This window comes from Linepithema humile, chromosome 6 (assembly GCF_040581485.1).
Source record: "Linepithema humile isolate Giens D197 chromosome 6, Lhum_UNIL_v1.0, whole genome shotgun sequence".
Lineage (NCBI taxonomy): Eukaryota > Metazoa > Arthropoda > Insecta > Hymenoptera > Formicidae > Linepithema > Linepithema humile.
In genome coordinates this window covers 21,630,353-21,657,132 of record NC_090133.1, presented here as the reverse complement: position 1 = coordinate 21,657,132, position 26,780 = coordinate 21,630,353, and the positions used below count along the sequence as shown (strand labels likewise).

Here is a 26,780-nt window from a genome sequence, read left to right as displayed (position 1 = left end):
TGCATTCATCCGATTTTAATCCTTAAGTAGTCGAATGGGCAAAATTGCATTGTGCGGAGGCACGAGGGAGCTGAATGGACGACAATTAAAGGAAACAAAAATTGAAGAAAGATACTTCTCGAGAAAGACTGCAATTAATTATTCGTAACTGGAAATCTGACTAATGTCACTTTTACGAAACATTCATCGGAACATTGCAATGCGCAATTAATATTATCGCGTATTCATATTTACGAGACATTGAGCGGAACATTATTTTGTTTCAGTGTAGTAAAGCCGGCCCCGGAAGAAAGTTACGTCCAACGAATTGAATTCACGGTGCAAATTGGTGTGTTGGGAAGCAGGTATTTATAATAATAGAGTGTAATGGCAAACGTGCAATTTGCATGCTGCACGTTATGAGCAGCGAGAATGCAAGGCATAATGTATAAACTTTAATTACGTCGCTTCAACTCCAAATTAGAATTGTACTTAAGTTTTAATTGGATCGATTGTCATTGTTGCAGTAAGGCAAACTTGTGCATCGTGATTGGCTTTTCAATTTTATAGTATTCCAATTGCATTCATGTTTCCACTGAAACTATTATGCAGTTAGCGAAGTTCATAATAAACGTAATAAAGTTATACAAAATGCTGTCTCGCTTTAAAAACACTCCGGCGATACCGGTATCTATCATGCCGATGAAAAGAGGAATTGTCGCAAGGATCGCGAACTAAGAATGGTCGTTTCGTCGTGGGAGAAATTATTTTCTACATTTTTCACGAGCACCGACGTCAAATACGCCATTCCACGCTTATACCGATTTCCGCGCGAAAGGCGCGCGCAAGGCGGAAAAACGTGTTTCAGTTTCCGATCCGACGGTGGAGGTCTATTCTCAAGTCATACTGGTTTCTGTTCGCGCGAAAGAGAGAGAAAAAAACGTGGTTTTCACTCGTAGCTGCGTTTATGAAACTAGAAATAGATTATATTACATTATTTAATTTTGTGGAAGATTTTGCAAGCTCGAGTCATATTGATTTCATCTTTTATCGCGCGGAAAAACGTGTTTTGACTTCTGATCTAGCTTCACCGACGAAACTAGAAATAACCATTCGCATTTTCAAACAAACAACCGTTTCACATTATTCTTTCGCATATTATATACGCGCGTCGACAGTTAAAACTCCGCTCTTGAAATCTCCATGATTTTCCGTTCGAAAAAAGAATATGCAATGCAGAAAAATGCATTTTTACTCCTGATCTATCGCCGGTAAAACTAGAAACAGCCGCCCGCTATTTTTCAAACAAACAACTATTTCGCATTAATCTTTCGAATATCAACGGTCAAAATTCCGCTCTTTAAGTCTCCGTGATTTTTCGTGCCGAAAAAAAAGGGATTGCGCAATGCGGGAAAACGCGCGTTCGTTTCGCCCCGCGATCAATGCCGTGCTGACACTATCGTCGAAATCGGAGCGCACTTTCAGCCGAGCGCATAACGCGCGATCGGGAGAGAGAAACGTGTCGCCCGCCGTCGTAAAGCCGCGGGGCCATCTTACGTTATTGCACATGACGGACGTGTTCCGTCGCACCGTTGCATCGCGGACCGACAGATGCATACTTGCCGTAGATATTGTCTCGTGTCTGAAGCAGCTGGCCGGGAATATTGAAATATTAATAGAATATCGATGAGGCGGAAGGTACCGTGCAAAGCAGCGGCGGGAGCTGTGCCGAAATTCGGTTACGACTCGGCTCGCCGCGGGCCGATCGGTCCAAAAATTTCGGCCCTGAGGATTATACCGGCTCGCGTAGACGACGCGTTTCTATCGGCTTCGAGCGTAAGTCGCATTACCAGCAGTAATCGGATTTTTTCGGACAGACGCACACTTGTTGCGAGAGCGTTGTTCGCGACGGACTACGTTGACGAAGATCGAAGGGGAGAAATGCAAATGAACCGTTCGCGGTCCGATTAGCACGAGCGATTGATCGAAGATTTTAATTATTGCATGCTTGGACGGCTCTCGTTTCTATTGTTCTTTTTTATCGCAAGGAAACTACAGGTCTGTGTTGGGAAATATTTTCAAAAGGTTTTGTATTTACGATATAAAATATTAAGAAGTAAAGAACTAAAATTTCATGATTTGTGGAAACCTATTTGAAATATAAAGCAGAGAAATATATCATTAAAAAATGTTTGATCCACTCTTTATATTAATTAATATTCCATTTATAAATATTAATTAGTAACTCGGATTACCGTTGATAATGAGATAACTATAATTAATGTTAGCTAATATTTAAAAAATATCACGTTAATACGGGGATAACATTTCTTGTATCACGCTTAAACAATGAGGATTATCGCGGCTATCACAAGACTACTCTATATATCATCTACGCCTGAACAATGCGCAGATGGTCCGCTTTCGTCAATGGATAATCTTGTTGATTTCACAAGATACAGCGTAATCACACCGCGCACGATGCGGACGAAAGGACTCTATTGGATTCGGCTATATCCTTTGTTTCCCCCGACTTACGTGCATGTCCTCGGGACAAAGAACCAACTGTTACTGCTTTTTAAAAGTTCCCTTAAAAATTCTGAAGCTCTTGGTTCGTAGATCTCTGTATCTGAACTGCGATTAAATGTGGCATTTAATTAAGTTTTTGTTAGGAAAGTTATTCAAAACAGCCAGCCGCAAAATTTTTACACATTGCATATATACCGTTGCCAATATTTTGTTCGTTTTATTATATTAATCGATTTGCGGAATTAGTACAAATGAACGAGATGATTCTTATTTGTGAGCGTAATTGTTAGAGCGTGTTTTACGCAGCTCGAACTCCATTTAGCTGCTACAAGCTTAATTTTACTGCGTTCGAACTTGCATCTAAAATGTAAATTTATGCTAATAGCCGTGTATAAAAGAAAGACATAGACGCGACCTAATTATCTTGATTTACTTAATTTCGCTCACGATTTGCATTTCCTCTTTAGATCATAGCCCGAGTTACATGTCCGTGGACAAAAAAGGAAACTGAAATTAACCGCGTCCGCAACGGAGTACGGAATAATATTTAGTGTCCATCGAAAAGAAATAAATAAAAGAAACGCAATATTAACGCAGGAACAAATTATGACAAGAACGCGTAATTGCACGGCGTATGAACGACAATTTATTTGTAATAACGCGATCGTCAAAACAGTCGTGACTTCCCGCAAACGACTGCGAAATGATATCCCGTGATATGAAAATTCGCACGCCGACCGCCGTCGCCGCCGAATCGCGCCGTAGCGGCGCAATGCCAGCGTCGTCTTCCGCAAACGCGCGAGCGTCCCGCGTCCCCTTGCCTCCCCGCCGGCAGGCCTCGATGGAGAATCCTCTCTCGCCGTCGACTCGTGGCGAAACTCGCTCGGCATTCGGCGTCAGCGTCTTGAATGGTGACAAACGGCATGTACCGCGGAACACACAATCGCGCCGCGGTGGCTGCGACCTCCGACGGCCCGGAGGGGCGCCAGGGGGATGCGGAGAGGCTGACTGCAGCGCGCGAGCAATGCGGCTGTGCGCCCCCGGTGCAGCGACGTATAGTTGACAGAAGCGCTTACAGAGGCGAGAGATCGTATAGTACGTTCGCCTCTCTATCTTCATCCCTCTCCCGCCCCCGTGCTACACCACCCGCGCTCGCATCCCGCTCCGTTTCCACGCTCGTGCGTGCGTACATACGTGCGTGCGTGCGCGCATTCAAGCATATGTACCAGGCGGGTGGCGCGCATACACACGGGTCGATTCGTGTGAACGCCCGTACGCGTAAATTGAGGGAGTGAACATCCCACGCGCGCGCGCGCGCGCGCGCGCGCGCGTGTGTGTGTGTGTGTGTGTGTGTGTGTGTGTTGGTGTGTGTTGGTGTGTGCGCAAGCTGTGCGTCAGATTCTTATGAAAATTATACCGAGCAAGTATATCGGAATAACGAACGCGGCGCTCATTATCGATCTCGCATTTGTTTTGGTTCTTTCCTCGCTGCAGTGCGTTTTCGTGGTTCGACTCCCTTCGCATTTTTCATTCGTCTCTTATATGTTTTTCTGCTGATAACTGGAGACCGATCCATCTCGTGTCGCGTAATATGTTGCGATCGCAGATGAAAAGCGGAAATATATGAAAAATGAAATGTCTGAAAAGCATGATGAGAAAGGAGTAATGGACGAGGTAGGCATTTCAAGAGAGATCAGCGTAACGTGAAAGAAAATATTTCTTTCGCGACATCGTCTCATGCGCGCGTGCACCGTGCATACACGTAGCGCAATCCGCGCAGTGCCTGTAGTTGCGACCGTGTAAACTTGGCAACCGGCTTAATCGGAAACGCGCACGCGGATTGGCGAAATTCGTTTATCTGGCATAGGCGTTGCAATCCCGGCGTAATGTTTTATTAATTAAAAGTTTCGCGCACGCGCCCGCGCGGCTAGGGTAAATTGCGAGATGCTTAAGCGCAAGTAGTAATAAAACGTTGCGGTTGATGCTAATGAAACACACAGTGGAACGAACATTCATAATAAGCGGTGGCCGCCCAAAACAGAGCGTAACGGGCGTTGCGCTCATTACTTTGCGACGGTATTTCGCGAAATGTATTTTACAGTCGGAAGATATTAAACATTCTGGTCCTTTACTATTCTGGGACGTAGTCTGTAATTTTTCTAACGAACTGCCGGGGACACGAACTCGCCGACTGTATTTTCGAGGATGCTACCAGAACTGCATTTCACGCGTAATTAAATCTTTCAGAATTCTGCGAGAGTCAAGAATAGCGTTTAAAACTCTACGTTGTGAACAGTGTTTGAAATATTATTACGTCGTGTGATGTCAGTACAATATATATTACAATCGCGTAGCAATTTCAAACAATTACGAGGATGACGATACTATTTTCATTAACACAATTATTGAAATATAAAAAAAAAAAACAAATACTGGCATTCAACAAAATGTGGTTCACGATTTTATTTTTATCGAATTTCGTAATAATAATAGGACATCCAACATACGTGCAAACACGTGTGAGGTTAAAATTCAGCTAAATTCCAATCTATTTTGATTAAATTTAATCAGGTTTAATATCATTATATTATTAAAAATCAAATGTTTTGTCAATTTTATTGCAATATTGTTGGATTGCAATAAAATTGTTGATTTGGCAGAGGACCATCATAATTCTAAGTTCATTAATTTTCGGGCGAAACTGTTCATTAGTTAAATGCGCACGCGTGTAATAAAAATGTAGATATTTTAATTCGGAAAAATATAATAATTCGATACTTGCAATTTACAACAGTTCTTTTCTCACAAAAATATTATCTCTTAAAAAAAATGATCTTTTGCATTCATTTCGTCCGAAACAGAAACGCGATAATTTTTTATTCACGATGATACAGCTTCTTTTCATCGAGCGTCATAATCATCGCCGTACTCGACCGCGAATAGCAATACTAAATCCGCAAGCCGCGCCAACTAAAGCTAAATCGTAGCCAACTGAGTCCGATGAAATCCAAACGCGGTCCAAAGTACGGAAGTTCCCAAACCCTTCTGCCCTCTTTCCGATTCGCGTCTCCGTTTCCCCTTTTGCTCTCTTTCGCGCGTTCGCGAATGCGCGCAAGCCGGGGAATGGTGATCAGTCCGCGGATGTCTCTGCACGCATACGCACATCTTTGGAAAAGAGACCGTGTGTACGTGTGCACGCGTGTGCAAGTGTACGGACATACGGTTTGCATGTGCGTACGTGGAGGGGCCACAGAGCAGAGCGCGGAGCCCCGAAGCATAGTCTCGACTCGACTCGAGCGGCTGAATCGATCCACCAGCCTTCTCCTGTACGCTCTCTGCGCCCCCAGAACCAGAGCGCCGAACGAACGAACACCTACCGTCCCGTGCCGAACGCCCACCCTCTTTCTGCCGCTGTCTCGTTCTCTTTCTCGTCTGGCTTTCACCCCGTTCCGTCTAGCTTGCCTGTTCTCTCTCTCTCTCTCTCTCTCTCTCTCTCTCTCTCTTTCTCTCTCTCTCTTTCTCTCTCTCTCTCTCTCTCTCTCTCTCTCTCTCTCTCTCTCTGGCGCGCGCGACGCCGAACCATCGACCAACCTAGTCACGCGAACGCCCGTTTCAAAAATGCCCAGCTCTCAGCGCCGTACGCGCGAGCCTCCGCGGTATTTCCCTCCCCCTTAGCTCCGTTTCCCTTTCGACTACCCGAAACTCGTTCGAAGAATTTTCGCGGCTGGCTAGTTCTCATACCTAAGCGCTTCCTCGAGTTTACTTCTATTTGTCTCGTCCGAGATCCGAATGGGCGAATAAGATTCCTTCCGCGTGGCGATCGATTTGCAGACGCGTATGAATAGTTGTTTTAAATTTATGAACATTCAAGGCTCAAGTAATGAGATGTTTTTTTGTTAAAGAAAAGGCGTGAAAAAATATAAATATCTTCTGAAGATCAATTTTTGATCGAAACTTTTTCCAATTAAAATATTTTTCAATCTAAATATCACATCTAATTTGTGAATTTTTAGAATGACATTCAGCAGTTTAATCGGCAAATTCGGAAACGCAGTAAGTTTGGAAAGAATTCAAGAGACAAAAAGTCCTCTCTCTCTCTCGCTCTCTCATTCACGCCCTGAGAAACAAAATTCTTGATCTACTTGAGAAAATACCAACGCTGAAAGCATTTAGTTGTTATATGCGAAATGGAAATATTTGCGAAGAGAAAAATGTTTCATTGGGCATCGCGAAAGCTCGCGGAAAATTGTTGGCACACTCTAAGTACGCGAGTTGTGTGGACTCATGCTGCGTTATTAACATAATCTAGTTAACTACAACGACATAATAAAAAAGTACTGGTAATGTTGAGTGAGGGTCTGCCTTTCCATAAATGCACTTGTTACTGCACTTATGCAGCTTATTATTTGAAATGTGTCAGTCGCGTAAATGTAATCAGTTATATTGCTTACCGCAATTTACACAAGGACGATCGCGCTAAATACCGTAACGCAGTAACGCAGTGCTGATGAAAACGCATTTCTTAATACAATGGCGTTTTCTATTCGGAAAAGTGCAGGGCTGGGGTCGCGTGTTGTCAAAGATATTTTGACATGTGTGATTTAATCACATGGATTGGAAGAAGCTTTGACCGGCTTTCTCTTTTTGTTTCGATTAATTAGGTGCGACCACTTCCCATCAATGTCCGCGGTGATTTGTGTCGCAGATCCGTCTATGTGCATGTATCGAATTGCGTCTGCATTTGCAAATTGTATACATACCGTCGCGCCTGTATGGATGATAACTATGTGGCGCGCAACTCGCAGGCAGGATATTAGTTAACATATTAGTGAAATGCACATTACATGCAATATATATATTACATATTACATGCATATTATTTGAACATATATAGGCTTGTCCTAGATTTACAATTCCTACCGCCGACCAACTCCAGATCAATTTCTGACATATATGTATAATATAATATATACAATCTATTGTTCCATTAATATGAAAAGTACCTGTTTATCTAATTATGCTCTTTAATCATTTTTATACTTCAGAGCAACAGGAAATCTACCTTACAATCATTATTGTCGTTACAAATTGCTGTCATTCGCTTTTCATTCGAAAAGTTATTTCTTTCTTCTATCATACAGATTTTCATCTGTCTGTTTTATTTGTTACATTTTTAAGCATTTTTTTTTTTTACAATATGTTCTCATTAAATTGTTAATTACCAGCCGTTTGATGTATCAACAAAACATTATTATTAACATATAATCTCGATTGTCTCTCGAATGAAGAAAATTATCGTACTCCGGCACGTAAAATATTTTGGACGGTTTTTATTGCATTTGGTTATATAACGTCACACAATAACGCCGCACACGCATTCATCGATTCAATTACGCGCGTATGTTATGGAAGCACCTCCCCTCGATGTTGTCCCTCTCTACACCGGTGATTTGTGTCCCCCGTTCGTCTACGCGCGCGTCTCGGACCGCGTGTGCATTTGCAAATTGTATACACACACTTCCATTGTGTACGCGTATGTGTGTATGTGTGCGTGTGTGCGAGTGTGTGCGGGCGTACACACGATAACCTGGTATTTGTATTTGTGCATATCTATACACACATAGGAGACGCGAAACGTACGCACGTCTGCACGCGTGCGCCGAACGCTTACGTGCCTCCGAGCTAGCTCCGCCGCGGATATAGGGTGGCTAATGGAGAAATTCAGCCCGCAACGGAAACCGTTATATACTCTCGTTTCTCTCCTGTCCCGCCGCTCGTAATCGTGGTCGCCTTCTCTATTTAGAGTCTATTTGATGTGAATCGCGCCACGAACGCGCGCTGTCTCCCGAGGTTCGTCTCCTCTAGCCGACCAGGGCCAATTTGAAACTTTACCGGCAGTATCGGGCGAGAGAACGGATCTTGCCGGGGACGTCGCGTCTAGATCGTACGGGTTTGCCTTACGGATCGCGCTCGTCTCACGCCCGAGTTTCGTATTTCGTACTGCTATCGGTCGCTATAAATCAACCGACGAGATTCAAACTTACCGGATTCGCACTTGGTGATCATATCGGAGGAATGCAGGCCTCTGTTGATTTTATTCTTCTCTCTTTGTGACATGAATATCCAAATAAAACCGGTAGATTCTCTGGAAACATTACGAAAAATATTTATCATGACAAAAATGTTGTTAAAACAATATTTATTTGCGATAAAAGCAATTTTGAAATATATGGATTCAAAAAATTATCGAAATATTAATTTGCGACATCAAAATATATTCATGATTAAGCTGATTTTGATGGACCGAGTGAAAATCAGCAATTTCTAAATTGCCATGTATAAACAAATATGCGTGCAAAAATATTAAATTCGGTATATTTAAAATCTTCAAAAATATGAATTTAGTGAAAAGCGTTTTTGTGTCGCCGAAAAAGTGACAAAAAAAAGCGAGATCGCGGGTGTATGCACAACGGGTCGATTCTCATATCTTCGCTTTCCCAGAATGTCCATTTTAATCTGTTCAATTCCGTGATTTGTGACTTCTCTAATCCTCCCTTACTCACCAGCGACGTATCTCTCAATATAAATAAACTGCGGATTTTCCTGTCGATTTCGCGAAGTCGTATAACGTCGATCCGAGACTAGAGATACTGTTGACGTTACCTTTCCCTAAATTCGATTTGTAAGTCGTCGTGTATTTCATCATTTGGAATAATAATGCAAATAATAAATAAAAGTCCGTCGAAAAATGTGATCGAAGACACGATTAAAAAAATATGACAAAGATAATAAGCATGCATACACAATGAAGAATATATTATGAAACTTCGGAACAAGAATCAACACCGAATATTATCGCGAAGCACCTGTTTTATCGCATTGTGCAAGTTTCTGTGATAAGGAAGTATTCATATAATTTAAGAACTTTATGCAGAGCGTTCCATATCTAGCGAGCTACTATTCATCTAAGGGTTGCTCGAGCAATTTGGAGTCTTCCTGTTGAAAATTTTAGAAGAAAAGTCATTATTTATCGCTAGTTTAAAATTTTTTATATTAAATACCTCCGTAGTCATTTCTTAAATTATAAACAAGAATTTTACGTATTATCGATCATTATCTGCTGATTAATGTCGGTTTGGCGGACAAAATTTCCAAAATACTCCCTCCATCTACGACCATCTATACGCGGCTCGTATTTGTTCGTGCTATTATCTACATAATGTCGTAATAACGACCGTTTCCTCGCACACGGTCGGTACGTATTGTATGCGCGTGTGTATTCGAACGTGGCTGTACACACGCGATGTGAGGGCCGAAGGTAACCACGAACCACCACGAACGGGCTTCTACTGCGGAGAAACGGTATCTAATAGGCGGGCTTGCATCGGTGCATAATGACTGGAACGACTGGAGCGGACTGAATATCAGCAACACTCCGCGCGACACTCCGGGCGTGTACGTTTATAGGACAATCGATGATGTATTAATGTCATAGGCGCGCTTCTGCGAACGAACGGACGGACGGCTCTCGTACGTATTCCGCCCGTTGCGAGCGTTCATCCGTTTGATACAGATAGTCACTCGTATACGTGCCAATTTGTCACGATGCCAATCCACCGCTAAGAAACACGCGACGGATTATTGTCTCATGTCGATGCGAATGATTTACGCTGACTCACCGTGCTGTCTCGTCACGCCGAAAGCTCAAATTAAGCTCTCTTTAGCTGTCGAGAAATATAGAGCCAAATTTCTCAACATTTTTATGCGTTTACACAATTTATTTGTGGTAAGTAACAAAAGTTAAAAGCAGTAAGATAATCAGCAATATGTTCAGATCTTCCGAATCAGATTGCTAGAAAATTATCGCAAGTGGCTTAATAGTCAGTTCGCCGCTTTTCGCGACAAGGAGACAGATACAAATGGAAGCTTCGCAGAGCGCCGCATTTAGGACTAAGATGTTCATGAAGTGCCGCGCGTTTCACGATAAGCCTGCGGACGTACATACAGACACAGATACGAGCCACAAACAAGACCGAGGGACATCGAATCAATAGCAATTCGGAGAGAACAGAGACGATTGGGCATTGTAAATTGGGCGAGAGAAGGGCCGATTAACAGGCTCCTTGGCCTAGATTCGGCAGAAGTTAGAAATTCAGAGACTAGTTTTTTCCGCGATGATATTGCGTACTTTTTTTTTACATTTTTATCACGTCTGAGAGCATATTTTCGCACTTTCGACGGCAACAGCTGTTGGAATACATCTCACATGCGCGACGCTCGGACACTCGGATGGAAGAGCATCCATCATGTATCTACGTATGTAGGTTAGACGTAGGTGGCCAAATCCGGATGCGCCAAATCGCTGTGTGCGTTTGAAGCGGATAAGAGCATCCGGATATCGACGATGCGCGCGGTGAGTTAAGTGCTAGTCCTATCGAACCGAGCCGATAAGGACGGCTAAGACGATCGTATCTTTGCATTTAAAAATGACACTGAAAAGCAATCTCACGTGCGAATTTTATGATAAAGGAACAAAGGAACAATGGCGCAATTTAGCATTCAATACAATCAATAAATCAATCGTTTGAGAAAAGATAAGTAAATAAGAAAATTCGAGAAGGAAAATCTTTCGCAATTTTCTGACACGCTTTTTTATCAAAAATATTATAAATCTCGAGATTTTTCAAATCAGAAATATCTTGATTTTGTGATAATTCAATATTTGAATATCAATTAGACAATCTGAATATTTTTATAACAAAATTAATTTTCTTAAAACAAGATCATGTATGTCCTTTGCGAATTGATCGTCTCCAATTATTCCTCTCGCAAGCGGAAATTGAGAGTAGGCGGAATCCTCCCGGCGTCTTGATTTCTCAGCCTCGAACTTGCCCGTGCATTCCATTCGCACGATGATCATGCGAGGGGCCAATTAGGGACTCACAGCGACTCTTTACAAACGATAAACGCTTGGACGATTTAACTCGCAATAATAAGGGCCGCGCGCACCGGCTCTAATGACCGCTGATTCAGAGCTATTTTGACGCGCCACACGCCCGGCGTAATCGCGCGCGGCTTGCGATTTTCGAATCTGCGCCGAACGTGCGGCGCCGACAAATTAACCCTCTCGCGGCATTCGCGTAACCAGACCCGTCACTCGCACACCGTTCGACGCTCCAGCGGAACGCTCCCCCGCCACCCCATCACGTTTTCCGTCGAGACGAGTCGAGGTAAATGCTGAGTATTTAGGATTCGCGAGCTTCGCCGTGTAAACCGAAGCGAAGCTGGAGTCGTGCAAATATTTGATTCCTAAGTCCCGATGAAACACACACCAACTCCCCCGGCGCCGCCGTTGCCGCCGCGCGCCCCCTCGCGCGTCCGTCTCGCTCACGGCTCGCTCACGACCAGATTATTAACACGATTATTACGCGAGCAAACACGCGAGTGTTGCGAGTGTTGCGTTGCGTTGCATTGTGTTGAATCATGAGACGAGAGGTGAAATGATCCGCGCGTGAGAGTATAATTAATGTCCGGGCTGAAGGATACGCTGGAAACTGCGGAAGGCATGATCCCGCACTACACTGCAATTCGCACAATGGGGAAAAGTGTTCCGCATGACGAACGCTTAATCGCGCTTTTGTGAAAATGATTTTTGCGAATGAACATTTTTGCTAATCCCGATAAACGCAATGCGCTAATTTTATTCGTACATAACGTGCTTCCGCGCCCGGTCGAAAATCATTTCGGGATTTAATCGCGATTTTATGCTCGCACTTCTCGTCGCGGCAGCCGGAAGAAATAAGAAACTCCCTTTCAGCGGATCCCCGGTGAATCCATCATCGCCAAACTTATATGATTAAGCTTGCCGGAGCCCGCAAATTCTCGGTCGCGTTTCACCGTCCCCTTAATCATATCTATTTTACACTATCGTCGGTATCTGTGGGGAAGAATGGATGGCGAAGGGAGGAGACCCTAACCAACCTATCCCTCAAGGAGGCACGGTCTCGGTTCCGCAACGCTGAACGTCAGGAGTGAAAGCGGGACGAGACGACGGCGCTTTCAGTGGATGCGAGAGACCCACCCTCCGAATGCGTTAAACCGAATTAAACAAACACGGCCGCGCCGCCAGTGCGGCGTCCTACGGCGTATAACATATTTCAGAGTCGGCGGCCCGGCGTAGCTCATCCTCTCCCAACCCATGCACACTCCGCTTGATTATTTTCCACCCCTGGACACCCCTGCGTCCGCGGTATATGGACGACGGGCAATCCCGTTCTCTTTGTTATCTAAATGAAAGCGTTGCGTCGTTACGCGAGTGCATACCATTTGATATCTGTGTTCTTTCGTGTCTAAACAACATGCGTAACTTCGTGAAAAGGATTTAATGAGAGATTTATGATAACGGTCGCGTCCACGGGGCGAATGCAAATCGGTATAAATGTAAACTGATAAATACATCAGACGACTTTGCGATAATCCCATCGGACAGATGATAACTATTTCAATCAGTGAAAAATTAACATCGTGATTTTTCTCAAACTTTTGTTTTCGCCATGCGGAGCGACTCCGTATAATGACACTGATGAATAGCACGGGCGATTCTAAGTGTATGACCCTTCAGATGCAAGCAAGGTGGAGTTGAAATAAGATAAATGATGGTTGTTCTAACACATAGAGATATTTTATATTATAAATTATATGTTAAAGAGTCTTTTTGATGGAAAAAATGTTGCTAATTTTTGCTACACTTTATTTCAACAAAAATTGGAGAGAGAATTTTAATTATTTAATTTAATATAATATTAACATAGTTATATTCAGTAAATTTAATCAGAATTTCAATTTAGGTTTATTTCTATATTTCAAAATAATGAAAAATAAATGCTTATATTTTGCAGCAAACGCTTTTCACGTTTGCTAAAAAGGGATAATCTTACAATGAATTCTTTGTTAGCAGCAGTGGTGTAAAAAATACGTATATTTAGAAAGTAACATACGGTATTAACGACTGATTTTATATTTCATCAGAATGAACGTAATATGGACGACGATTTATTTGTAATAAATATCTTTTTTTCGAATTGCCACGCGATTCTCAATTTAGCCGCGTCGCGTGCATTTCAAATGCGACTAGATAAATCAGAGACGGGCTATTCAATACCCGCAATCTTCCCGGCATTTTCGAGTCTTCGAACAGATTCGCCACGCGCCTGCGGATTGTCGAATGCTACAAGAAATAACTCCGTCGGCCACCGGCGATAAAGCACATTAAACGAGTACCACCGTCGCGACGTTCACCGTAGGCAATACGTTTTATAGCCGATTTTGCGAAACGAACGCATCCTCCGCCCCTTGTGTACCGCATGTGGATGCGTTAATACCATACCCCCGGCTAACCCTCGCGGTTGAATGCGCCCAGCTAAAAGCCACCACTACTACCAGCAACACCGTCGCCATTCATCCAGACGCTTTCCACCGCCTGCCCTTTCCCTTTCCCGCGCGCGCTGCGCCCCACCACTCTGTCGAATCGCCCCGTCCTTTCCCGTTTCCCCCCCTCGTTTCGCCCCCCCCCCCCCGCAGACCCTCTCGCGCGACCTCTCGAGAGCACAATAGATTCCTGTAACTACCCCTATCTACGGCACGAATCGAATGCCTGTTTGTGTATTCGAGTGCACGGTTATTTGACGGATACCGGGATGATGCCTCACACACAAACATACCCGGCGCCGCGTAATCCGTGTGCGTGTGCGGCCGGCACACACACACACACACACACAAACACTCGCGAAGTATCAGCGAAGCGATCCCGAGATGTCGCAAGGACGATTTCAACTCTTGAATTACCATTTTCGCGTAAGAACTTACAGTGCGACAAACGACAGATCTATTCGTATCCTCTCGTTACTCGCGCGACGCATTTGATTAATGACGTATGATATGCCGTCTCGCAGGGCCGAAGAAAATTACCGATTAACGAGCCGATCCGCCAATATCCGGAATACTGATCGCACACGCTGTATACGTTGGAGTGTACGCAAAGTAATTTTCAGAGAGCATAAAATTACAAACGGGAGACACAAAGCGAGAGCGGAGACTCGCAAAGTAACAAAAGGAGCTTTACTTTGATCGTGTACAAGCGCGTTCGCCATTACGGCGCCGTTAGGGCGGCGGGCTCGATTTCACGGACACTCGCGGTTTCGGTGAAACGCGCATCGCGCGCTGCAGAGATTTTCGCAGAGCTAATTTCATGGGCGTTGCAATAACACCTCAGCCAGTCAGCGTCATTATTACGGCATGACGGAAACTTCACCTGCACGCTTTGCCGGCAAGCGACGGCAATTACAGTGTAAAGTTATGAGGCGGGACGGCACAGCGTGCCAGTTGCACGGCGCAACTGAACAATTTGACCCGATTTTACTTTGATATCCACATACGTAGTGGCTCTTTCATAATCCCCTACTGACTTATGTCGTCGATGCACAAACCACTTTGTCCCGATTTGTGGCGGATCAGGAAACACTCGCTAACCTCATTTTAGATGTTCGACGAGCTAAAACGAGTCAATCGATTATAAACTCGTTATAAAAAACGTTTGTTAAAAAGTTCTTGATTTAATTGTGAAATCGTGATGTTTGATCTTTCTGGATAACAAGCAAATGCCGGAAATCATTAAAAGAAAAATTATTCCATTCTTATCGTTCTACTTGTGAGTTATTTGTATACATTTAAGCGTATAAGTATTTTTTTTTTTTTTTAAAACATAAAGCGAGAAAATAATTAATCTAGTCTACATTTATTTCACAGTTCGTGCATATTTTATACTACGTAATATTTTATTGGACACATTAATCAGAGCAGTGCCAAAAATAATATTTAAATATTTAATAGCTGATTAAAAGAAGCCATTAAATAGGCCGGTAACATTTAGACGTAACATCGTAAGAACCACTTTGAATCCAACTACTTGACGGTTAAATAGGTCTCTATTTAAACAACTCCTCTCTCTTACGACGGGCGAGGCGAGTCTCCGATTTATCGTGATTAATCATTGACACGATTTGCATGAGTTCTGAAAACTTATCGCATTACTCACTCCGCTATTGCAGTTACCATCGTACTTTTACAGCCGCCTCTCGCTGCTGGTGAACTCGAGTTTTCGGTGTGCGTGGCTGCCACACACACACACACACACACATACACACACGTATATACACAGCGCTATCTAGCTGTCCCGCTTTTCCGCGCAGCGGCCTCCCTTTTATACTCGTTTCCTTCCCTTTCATCCCTTTTACGCACAGCTGTGCATTTCATCTTCCCTAGGTCTTATACTCTGACACATCGAATGCTACTTACGAGCCTTATTAAAACATTCTGTTTGATGGGAACTTTATAGAGCGCGAGAAAACCTATTTCTCTGTCTTTCTCTCTCCCCCCATGAAACTTCTTTACACAAAATTTTTAACACCGTGTTGTTTATCAATCTTGTAATTTTTACTTGCTTATATTGGCGATTATATATTATATCATATATTTTATTATTTATTTTTGTAATTATTATTTTAAATTTATGCAGAAATTAGAATCGTTAATTTTTAGACTGTTAAATAAAGATTGTCATTTTACATCAAGTTGCTTAAATGGTCTTTTTTTATTTGAAAAAACTTTGCGCCAATAAATTTTATAGGACCATATTTCTCTTTTTTCCCGACCTATAAAATTAAACAATTCCGATCGGAACTATGCTTCTCGTGCAACAAAACTAAATTTATGGAGAATTAAAAATATGGATTGCCAAAGGTTTTTTATTAATTTTTGTCGTTGTAAAAGTAAATTTCAGATACTGTTAGTTTTTCCAATACATTGTTCTATTTGTTTAACGACAAATAAAATTTTACCGCATGCTTAATGCAATTAAAGTTACCGTGTTCACACGATTAAATTTGCGGCTCATCGAAATCATTTTCATCACTATTCTCGTAGCATTTTTTTTTACAGTAACTTTAATACAAAACGTGGTCAACTATTCATACTGAGTACATACATTGTGATAGTAATGCAACTTTCTTTCACATTTTTAACGACCGCACCAACTAGTCGTGAGTCAACTAGTCACTGGCTTATGGAAGCCATCGATAACGAAACGTCAAACTTTTAATATCCTATCCATCGACATGTCGGCACACGGCCGTGCGATGGCCCCGGTATTGATTATTCTGCATTATAGCAAGACTACGGGGATATCATATCCGTTCGTTAAAAATGACGTGAAAAGAACAAGTGGTATATCGGCTTGCTGCCGCTGCTACTGCTTCGAGAGAGCGAGCCACTCGGGCGTGGGAATGAAAATAAAAGTGTGTATTATCGAGCAGCCCCTGCCTCTATCGGCGGCATAGTAAAAGCTCGAATAATGGAGGGAATAAAAGTAAATAGAGGTCGGTGGAGGACACGGATGAAGGTATACGCGGCCGACGAAAATCGAGGCTGACGAATGGCTGTAAAGGTTCTTGAGAATTATCGGCAGTAATCTGCGGACGAAAAATATAATCAATCTCTATCATGACTTGTGATATATTTTTGCATCAATCGTTATTTATATCTGACATTTTTGCTTCTATATATATGTGCCTTTGTACTTTGAAATGTATGTCATCGGCGATTTGATGGACACAGTTATAAATGTGAAATATTAAAGATAAAAAACGCTTATGGCTGAATAAGTTCTTAAATTTTTGTGAAATTTACTTTAAATGATACTATGTAATTTTCTGAATATATATAATATTTTTTACATGTAATTCGTTGAAGCGGCGTTAAGTGTCGACTTCTCGATACAAATTATGCAACAAACAACTAGCGTGCGATAGAAAGCGTTTTGCTGGCATTTTTCATCTCGTTCTTTTCTGTATCTTCTATTCGTTTTGTTTTCGCGCTCTTCAATCAGCCAGGCGCGAGTGCAAATCGCTCGCAAAAAATGGCCTTAATGCTTCGCACCGTGTTTTAAAATTAAACTAAGGTTAACGAACCGATCTGAGGCACGATGCTCGCTCGGTTGATTAAATCTTCCCGAATTGGTTACGCTCGAAGAGACCCTTGTCCTGCAAGACGGTCTATGCGAGAAAAAAAATTAATAAAATGTATATAATGTTAAAAACAACGCTGACGAGTTCTTACGATGGCTGCAACAGTCACTTTTGCGCGAACTCTTATATAAAAAAGCATTATACAAAGTACATTATGACTAACATATAAAAATCTATAAACCGATAATAATTCTTTACAAAACATGCACAGCATGATTTAAATCTAGACGATAACTTTTATATTTGAGCCGTAATAATTATTTCTGTATTTGAGTAAAAATAACACAAATTTCTTTATGTGTCGTCGAATTTTTCTGTATATCAAACAACATAAATCTGAAATGATATTAAACTAAAAATTCTTTTTGTTAATATCATAAAAAAATTTTCACAATGAGAGCTATTGTTTTAATTTTTTATTTCTTACTGTAGAAAGATAATTTACACTACTTTTCTGAGTACTTCATTTAGATATGTGTTTCCATCCCTGCCAAAATGCCTTAAATTACTTATCGAATATTCATTATTATCCAGATGCATTCACTCTAATTTAATAAATAATCTTCTTCTTTGTCGCTACATTACGTGTGCGCATATCTTTTTCACATTGAATAAATTTAAGAGCAAAGTGTTTATTAAATTTCCATTTTGTAATCGAGAGTACTTTGTACAAATAAAGAATGTTTTTTTTACGTGTGCCGAGTCATGATTTTTCTAAAATGAAGCAAATATAAAAAAAAACCGGGAAGCCACACGGGGGATTGTCACTTAACCCACGGCGCTTTTTTTTATTCCGAAATTGAATTGGTGCGGGACAAACGGAAACGAAATAAACTAGCCTCACTTTCACGCTCGGCCGCGGATGTTGCGGAGTTGTTTACAAAATAAATAATACTATGTATATGTGTGCGGCTCCAGCGTGACGGGGCGCTTTTGCAACGAAAAACCCCATATTACTGATTTTTGCAGTTTTCCGAGGTCGGGGATCTGACCAACGATCGATTTCACGCGACCAAGCGTCCGCCGGTTCTTTTATTTACAGCATAAATTTTTGATAAATAAAAAAAATGAAAAAAATTTTCATTCTTTTGTGCTTTTTATTTGATTTTGATAAACTTTGTGTAAAGTAAGCAGTCTAAATGTGTAGAATTGTCCCGGATGGAAATTTGCGCTAAAATTTACGCTTTACGTAACGGACATTTATTGGGCACTAATTAAAATTCGTGAAATATATATAATTACGCTTTATGTTTCACATTTAGCCGAATATGAACCGAGGTCACGATATGTGATTCAATATTTTTCATTAGAAGGTTTATTCATATTTTTCACATTTTATCTGATTTACAATGTACAATACAATCCCGACTGAATTTAACGGTAAGAGCGAAAATGTGTTGCTTTACACGGGAGAAATGTGCGCAAAAATACATTTCCAAGAATTAAAGAAAAAAAAATAATGAAAGTGATAGAAAATATACATATACGGTAATATTATATTATGTTTCACGTTTTATTGTTATATATGATTATATAAACTGCCAATATATATGTATCATACATGCCGAGAATGTTTAGTCTCTGTAAAATGTTTATTAAAAAATTTTTTATTTAATAGAAGACGGCAATATTATTTTCAAATTATTTCAGCGCGCAATTGTAGAATCAAAATACTTTTTTGCACAGTTGCATTATTCATTATAAATTATTTACATTAATAATCTTGAATTTTTGAATCTTCTATGAAATTAAAGACATTAATTAATGCTCTGCAGGTTTTTTTAATTAATATTCTGCAGGTTGAGAGACTACTTTATGTTATATATATAAATACGAACAATTTATTACGGTGGTTATTTACGAGTACACTATTCCGAGGCTTAAATACAAAAGTCCCTTCGCTCCACATTAAACTTTGGGTACAATTTATGTAGCTAAATAAAATGTATGGGGAAACGTATGTACTCGTATATGTACATGTATCTGTTATATAATCCAACTTGTTCAAAATTTGTCTCGCGTTCTTTTAGAATTAAACCACGTTTATCCTCGAGCGAGATGCAAACTGATCGACTCGTTGGAAGACGAGCGATTCTCAAAAAAGTCAATCAAGTCGGTGAGTGTTTTATTGAATAGCAATAATGTTAGTTCGATTCGAGTTTCGCTTTGATTTCCATGTAACTACATGGCGATACTACAAAAGGAGCGGGGGTGAATATACCTGCGATAGGATAAGCAGCGACTACGAATGTACAATGGTGACTGGGAGCGCAATGGGGTGTTGAATCGAAGGAGGAGGGAATCGCCCAAAGCAATCCGAACCCCTGCCGAACCTATGTAACAGATTCACTTACCTATTCGCCCCTACGTTTCCAACGTCGATTTTACCCCTCGGAATCCTATGCGAGTTACGAGACGCGTCAGTGACGCTCAAATTGGCTCATCGTCGTCTCACAGAAGTCATATCGGGCATGATTACTGCAAAAGAAAAAAATTTATCGTTTTGATTAAATTTTCTTAATTTCTCAAACGAGTGTTAATTGCTATATTATATTATAATTCCTTATCAATCATTTATTGTATCAATTTTTTCAATTATATTATATTATTCAGCTCTAATATAAGTGATTTTGGAGAAGATTGCAATATACAAAATACTCTATGGCTGGAATTATTGAAAATTACAACCATCTTTTGACAATTGAAAAACATAAATATCGCTTGCAATAATTTTATCTGTAAATAATTTTTAAAATTAATGCAGAGAGATATCAGAAAAATTGCGAACCACTGTCATAGACGCGTCAAAAGATATAGGCAGGTGCGAGAGGAAGCATGAGGGTGAATGAAGGCGGCGAGGATAGCGTAAAGGTGGCGAAGATAGCGCGAAGTTGATGGAATATCCAAGGTTCGCAATGCGTGAATCGGATGCGGCTTCGGGATGTCACTCGTAATGTGATGCGCGTAACGAGAATGCGTTCTCTGTAGTTAAATGAAATACGGAGAGAAATGGGGAAAAGAGATGGAAGAGATGGAAAGATAAAGGTAGGATGAGACAAAGGGAAAGAGCAGAGCGGAAAATCGAAAAAAAAAAAGGGGACTTATAACGGAGTGTTCCGCGGGGGTGAACGATAGAACGAAAAGGAAAAGGAAACAATCCACGTACGCAGTGGGAATGTCAGTGAGATAGGCAGGAATGGCACATGGTGGAAATGAGAGTGACTGCGTATGCGCTTTCCAGCGTGCGTTTCCCGTTTTGTGCGAGAGAGAGAGAGAACGACGAGTGCGCAAGATTCCGCGGAAGGGAGAGCCGCGAGAAGGAAAAAGAAACTCGTGAAGGTGTACAGGAACGATACGAGGGTAAGCAAAGATGGAGTGAGAGAGAGAGAGAGAGAGAGAGAGAGAGAGAGAGAGAGAGAGAGAGAGAGAGAGAGAGAGAGAGAGAGAGAGAGAGAGAGAGAGAGAGAGAGAGAGAGAGAGAGAGAGAGAGAGAGAGAGAGAGAGAGAGAGAGAGAGAGAGAGAGAGAGAGAGAGAGAGCACAACGGTGAGGCGGAACGAAATGCGATGTGTGAGAGGGAGAGAGCGAGAGGGAACGCGAGAGAACGCGAACTGATGCGTGTAAGGAGTGAAAGAGCGAAGAGGCGAAAGAGAGCAAGAGCTAGCGCAAAGGCGAGAGAAAGGAAGAGATGTTTCGCGATAAGGGGCGGCGGAATGAGAAAGAGCGAGAGGCGCGGTAAGAGACCGGGAGAGGTATTCGACCCTCTATAGGGAAATATCCATAATGCGCATTTGCAATTTCAATGCCTCGCCGAACCCCGCCAAGTTGCCGAAGCGCAGCCAGCAGCCTCAACCCTTCGTGCCAATCCGGAGCATCGCGGTTCTTCCCTCGTTTCACCCTCGCCGCTCTCGTCCCCGGCGTCCCGGGGTTTTCGTGCTCTCCTCCTCCTCCTCCTCCTCCTCTTCTTTCTCCCCCTCGCTCCTTACGTACGTCTCTCCTCCGTCGCCTCTATCGCAGAATCCCATAACGCCCCGAGCAACCTCTTATGTGCAACAACCCAATCCACATACTCGAACGCGCTGTGCGATCAAATAGATTCCGTCCGTGTGTTGCCTGTGGACTTTTGTTTTCCGATTTTTTCGCCATTGTCAGACGTCGTCGTCTCGTCCGCCGTCTCACCGTGCCGCTTGTATCGCGCGGTTGATATCGGTCAAATAAGTCGAAAATGGACGGTGCGACAGATGTAATATTATACAATCGTCGATCCAAATATGCACAGTAAATTTGCACACGACACTATCGTTGGCCTCGTTAAACGATCGTGAAACGAAAGCGGCGGAAACTGCTCACAAACTTGCTGGAGACGAAATTCGCCTGCTTAGCATGCTGAGGGATTCTAGAACGCTTAGAAACCAAATATGTAGGTATGCGGATTATCGTAACGCGGTACGGCGATAATAATAACTATAACAATAATCTTGCCAGCGTGTGTACGCGGTGCTATCTGCAATTGTTACGAGAGAGTAACGTTACGGGGTGAATTTTATCCCAGCTTTACATTGAGCCGAACTGTAAGCTCCAAAGGTGAAACTACAGCGTGCAGTAGCCCAACTTCCGTATTGTTCAACAGTTGTGATTAATAAACAGGAACTCGGCGAGTGTATCACCGAATTATCGGTCGCAAGCGTGATTCAGATAGCCTTGGAAAATTACTTAATACTCTTTTACGATTGCATTGACAAAATGACCAATTTGTATCATTTTATAATCATTCTGTTTTCGTCAATTCTTATAATTAACAATTTTTTTATTTTTTAAGAGAGCAATCTATTTATATATAAAATATTTAAATAGTATATTGTTCAACAGTTATGATTAATAAACAAGACCTTGGCAAACATATTACTGAGTTAATTTTTACAATTAACAATTTCTTGTTTTTTGAGACATATTTTTTCACTTAAATAAAACATATAATTTATATATTTTAAATTCCACATCTAAAGTAACAGTGCGTTACACTTTATTTATACGTTCCCGTAAACATAGATCAAAATATATTGGAGTTAGAAAGTAGTAAACAACTAGCATCTGGTCGATATGGCCAACGGTAGACCTTTCTGTAGACCAGGCGTGTCAAATTCAGTTCTTACGGGACAAAGCAAAGTTGAGAAAGGGCGCCCTACACTCAAACTTTTCAATATTTGTCTCGACGCATATTGTGTCGTTGGCTCCGTGGCAAAGTATTAAATCTCCATTTGTTTATGACAGATCGCGGAGAGGGTAGGGTAGGTAGCAAATTTGACATTGGTTAAATATGACGTATATCCGCGCGATGATCGGAATGAGCGGTCAAAGCGGTCCCACCGCGATGGAGGAGCCGCCCCGCGCTCAATCATTGAAATGAGATACTCATGAGGATGAGATACGCGTATAGCGGCGCATTGACAGGCGGAACGCAGATGGCGATCAGACGGACAGCCAGGTAGCCGCGAGAGGCATGAGACCACTTCGCGAAGTGGCACGTAACACGTGCGCGCTGGCCATTTCGTGTAGCCGGGCGGCGTGGGAGGTCGATAAATCTGACGTCGATTGAAATATTGCCTTCTTCGAAATCCCTCACGGCACCGATTCCGACTCACGCTCTCGCATCCCTCTCCTTCGCCCATTTTGCTCTCCTTCACTTTTACCCCCATCGCGTTTCTCTATCCTTCTTCTCTTCTCCACATTTCTTTTTCCTCCTCCGCCGCGTGCACTCTCACGCCTGCCGGAGAGTTTCTCTCTTTATCCTTCCCTCTTTGATCCCGCACCTCTTCCTCCCGTCTCTCGTTCCTCGCGTATTCTCTCCCTCGGTTTCTCTATCTGTCATGTTTCCTCCGCCGTTCCATTTCCTTCTCTCTTTCCGTGCAATCCACGAAAAACGCATACGAGAAAGAGGAGAATAAATTCTAAGGGGTGAAAAGTAACGACCGCGATATGAAGCTCGGTGAATTTCATTCTCTCGCCTCTTACAATAACTCTCTGTTACATCTCCCTTTCCCTTTCCACTTCTCCATTCCCTGTTCTCCCCGCTCTTACCTTCTATTTCGCGGTGAGCTGTCAATATATTCATCGGCGAATATTTATTAGCTACTGCTAATCACGATACGGGTATGATACTAAAAACGCGCGTGGCCGCACACTCCTGGGATCGTGCCAGGATATTGTCTAACCGCAAATCCAATTATTCCGCTAACGAAGTAGATAATACGATAACCTTTCAAGACACCGATCTCTGCGTACAACATGCAAATGTAACTTCCGCCAACTGACACGAATCATTTATCTTCTTTCCGTGAAGTTTTTCGAACATGATTCTCGCTATTAATTGGGATTAAAAAATTACTAGGAAACTTCGCGAAATATTTGTCTCCGATATACTTGATTATTTTCCAAAAGGATCAGTTAATATATTCTTTGCAAAAGTTATTTTATAATTCAAATTTTATAAGCAATATGTGTATGTACTGGCAAGTTATTGTCCGCAAACAATATTCTTATTGCATTCATTAACATAACTTTCTTACGTGCTGTAGCGCTTTATTAATACTTTAAATTCTTTCCAGCACCTTGTAATATTTTTTAGTATTCGGCGTTTCGGTATTATAGGAGTTATGAACAATTCCGATGTTAAACAACGATTTCGTTGCAGCTTTATTCACCAAGTACGGCGCGCCGTGGCTCTTGATATTCATGCTAATAAAATGGCAATTACCAAATCGCTACTGGACAATTTGTTCGGGATAATTTGTTTTTCCAAACATTTACATATTTTTCCCGTCGGCGCTCGCTGTATTTTCCTCAGTCGACGCAGCTGCCGCGATTCGTTACTAATTGTATCCTGCGCGTCTCGTTGCCGCGAGCACGTGCCACTAATTAGCTTTTATGCCATAAAGCAGCTATATTTTATGGCCCTGGTAATTCCGACGCGAATTTTCAGCACTAATTACCGCGCGAGGCGGCACAAATCCACAATTGTGTCTGATTACATACGGTAAGGGTCTCCCTTTTGCTCCTCCCGGTTGCGTGTCCGTATGCGTATGCGTGCACGCGCGTTTGTGCCATCGCTGCATTATTGTAATTGGAATGCTCCCTAATCGTTTATATTTTCTCAACCGTATTAATTTACTCGCGCACGTTTGATGTGGCGCATATACAAAATAAAGTTTTCGTTGCGGCTCCTTTCCACTTTCTCTTGACATTCCCATATGCGTGACAACGCAAAGAAAATATTTGCTTTTTGCAGTCGCCTGGTATTTTATTAAATAATTAAAAATTGCTCTACATACGTCGATGTATATCACAAAGTCGCATGTATTATGACGCAATTTAGATTTCCCACGGAATTGGAATTATACATTCTTCAGCAGTAAGAATACACATCGTTGTCGCGTGACCGATTATCGATCACTTAAACCTGATTCGAGTTTTGTCGAATGGGGGGACGGAGAGTTAAGTGTTCTCCAAGTAATTACCTTAGATTATTTACATATTATACACAAGGAGATTTTCTTGTAATCAAGCTTGCAATAGTGTCTCACATTTAGTTTAATTATTGCCGTGTAATTATTTCTATATGATAACATTTTGTGCCCTTTTCGTTGGGTAAATGAGAGTCGGAATTACACGAACACATTTAGTATTAAATGTAGAATATGTATGAAGTTAATTTTACTCTTTCACATACATAAAAATTCCGTTGGAAAGATAAAAATTCTGTTAGAAGTAATTATTTAAAATATTTTATACAGATTCGATTTTTGCTGCGATATTATTATTACAAAGATTGTGGATCTGTCGGAGCATCTTGTGTATCGGTTGTAAGAACGTTTACCTCATAATTGCAGGATTCTTTGATTTATGCAAATCGTGCAATTTATAGACGCGAAATGAATTAGGTATGTAAATCGCCGAGGACTTACTGTATAGTTAAGAGGACTTATGTTAGCGGAAGGTTACCTCCGCACCTCTAGAGTCCGCCTGCAGACTCGGTGGAAGTTCCATCGAAGAGCGATCGATAAGAAAGAGTTATTAACGGCGTTTCTCCGCGACTGCAAACTCGTCGTCGGCGGGAAAGTTAAAACATCGCGGTTACTACGCACGATTGATAATGGAAACGTTATTAATTGCTCCGCCGTCGTCGGGCCGTCGACGTTCGGGCTTACCATATGGCACTGATTAATTACTCTGACCGATATCGGCGGAGAGAGAGCCGTGTTCGCCCCGTGTACTTTGCCGAGCGGGATTAAGTTCGCAGTGCCAATACTACCGTACAAATTGCTCGTCCCTTCCAATCCTCCGCGCTATTTTACTTTTAATTGCGCCCGGGTATCGCTACCTGTTTATTCGGGAATAAGAACTTCGGGATCGCGGAATCGGCCGCGCGACGCCGTAGCTATTACGAAGCTATTACGAACGTTAGACGCGCGAGCGAATAAGTAGCTGGCGACGACACGGCAGTAGTAAGTAGCAAAAGAGCCGATTTGTGTCTTTCTATATGCACTCAATTCACGGCCGTTATTATGAAACGTTTACCGGTTATTACAAAAGTTTGCGAAATTCTCATTTACAAACTTGGGAACTTCGCGACGGGAAGTTTCGCTAACGGGATACGTCCCGCGCGTCTGCGCGCATACGTGCGCACGCGAGTTAAATATTATTAATGAATTAGTCGCATACTTCGTTGCTCGAAGTTAGGAAGCATGCTGGAAAAAGGCACGGACGCAACATTTAAAAGGAATCGATCGGCGGACGGTTCTCGTGCGACGCGACCTTTGGAAGGCCTTGAAGCGCTTTAAAGGATTTTAGAGGAGGACGAGGATGGAATTTGCGAAGCTGGGCGATCATCTCATTATTGTCGTTAATTTAATATCCTCGAGCCGCGGCCACGCGCAGAAACGAGAGCGACGACGCGAGGAAACGGCCGGAGAGCGGGAAAGGGAAACATCTGACTTGTTAATTTTTCCCGCATAAATTTTAGTCGGCCCGCGAGCTTTTAATTGATTCGACCGAGCCCTCAGAGACAGGGTGGTCTCCCTGTCCGTAAAAAAAAAAAGAAAAAACGCTGTCGACGGTCTCGTTTTCCATCATCGATCGCGGCCGGAGAGTTTCTCAAAGTCACGATGACCAGTCCGCATTCCTGCTCTCGTTACGA

At 42.1% G+C, this 26,780-nt stretch overlaps 2 protein-coding genes across 18 annotated transcripts in view; one reads left to right on the top strand and one right to left on the bottom strand.

Annotated features, from left to right (window-relative positions):
- LOC105671809 (very long chain fatty acid elongase AAEL008004-like) overlaps nucleotides 1-26,780 on the bottom strand; it is a 334,136-nt gene that overhangs the window by 109,863 nt on the left and 197,493 nt on the right. For 15 of the 16 annotated variants that reach the window (XM_067356999.1, XM_067356996.1, XM_067356997.1 and 12 more), the window contains 2 exons: nucleotides 19,943-20,066; nucleotides 8,553-8,653 (listed from right to left, as the gene is read on the bottom strand). The gene's annotated coding sequence lies outside the window, so the exon portion shown is untranslated. The remainder of the gene's footprint in view (nucleotides 1-8,552; nucleotides 8,654-19,942; nucleotides 20,067-26,780) is intronic. The other variant, XM_067357004.1, reaches the window with a different exon arrangement.
- LOC105671805 (uncharacterized) overlaps nucleotides 1-26,780 on the top strand; it is a 252,615-nt gene that overhangs the window by 53,579 nt on the left and 172,256 nt on the right. The window contains exon 2 of one of the 2 annotated variants that reach the window (XM_012366255.2): nucleotides 267-344. The exons of the other annotated variant lie outside the window; for it this stretch is intronic. The gene's annotated coding sequence lies outside the window, so the exon portion shown is untranslated. The remainder of the gene's footprint in view (nucleotides 1-266; nucleotides 345-26,780) is intronic. 2 annotated transcript variants of the gene reach the window in all.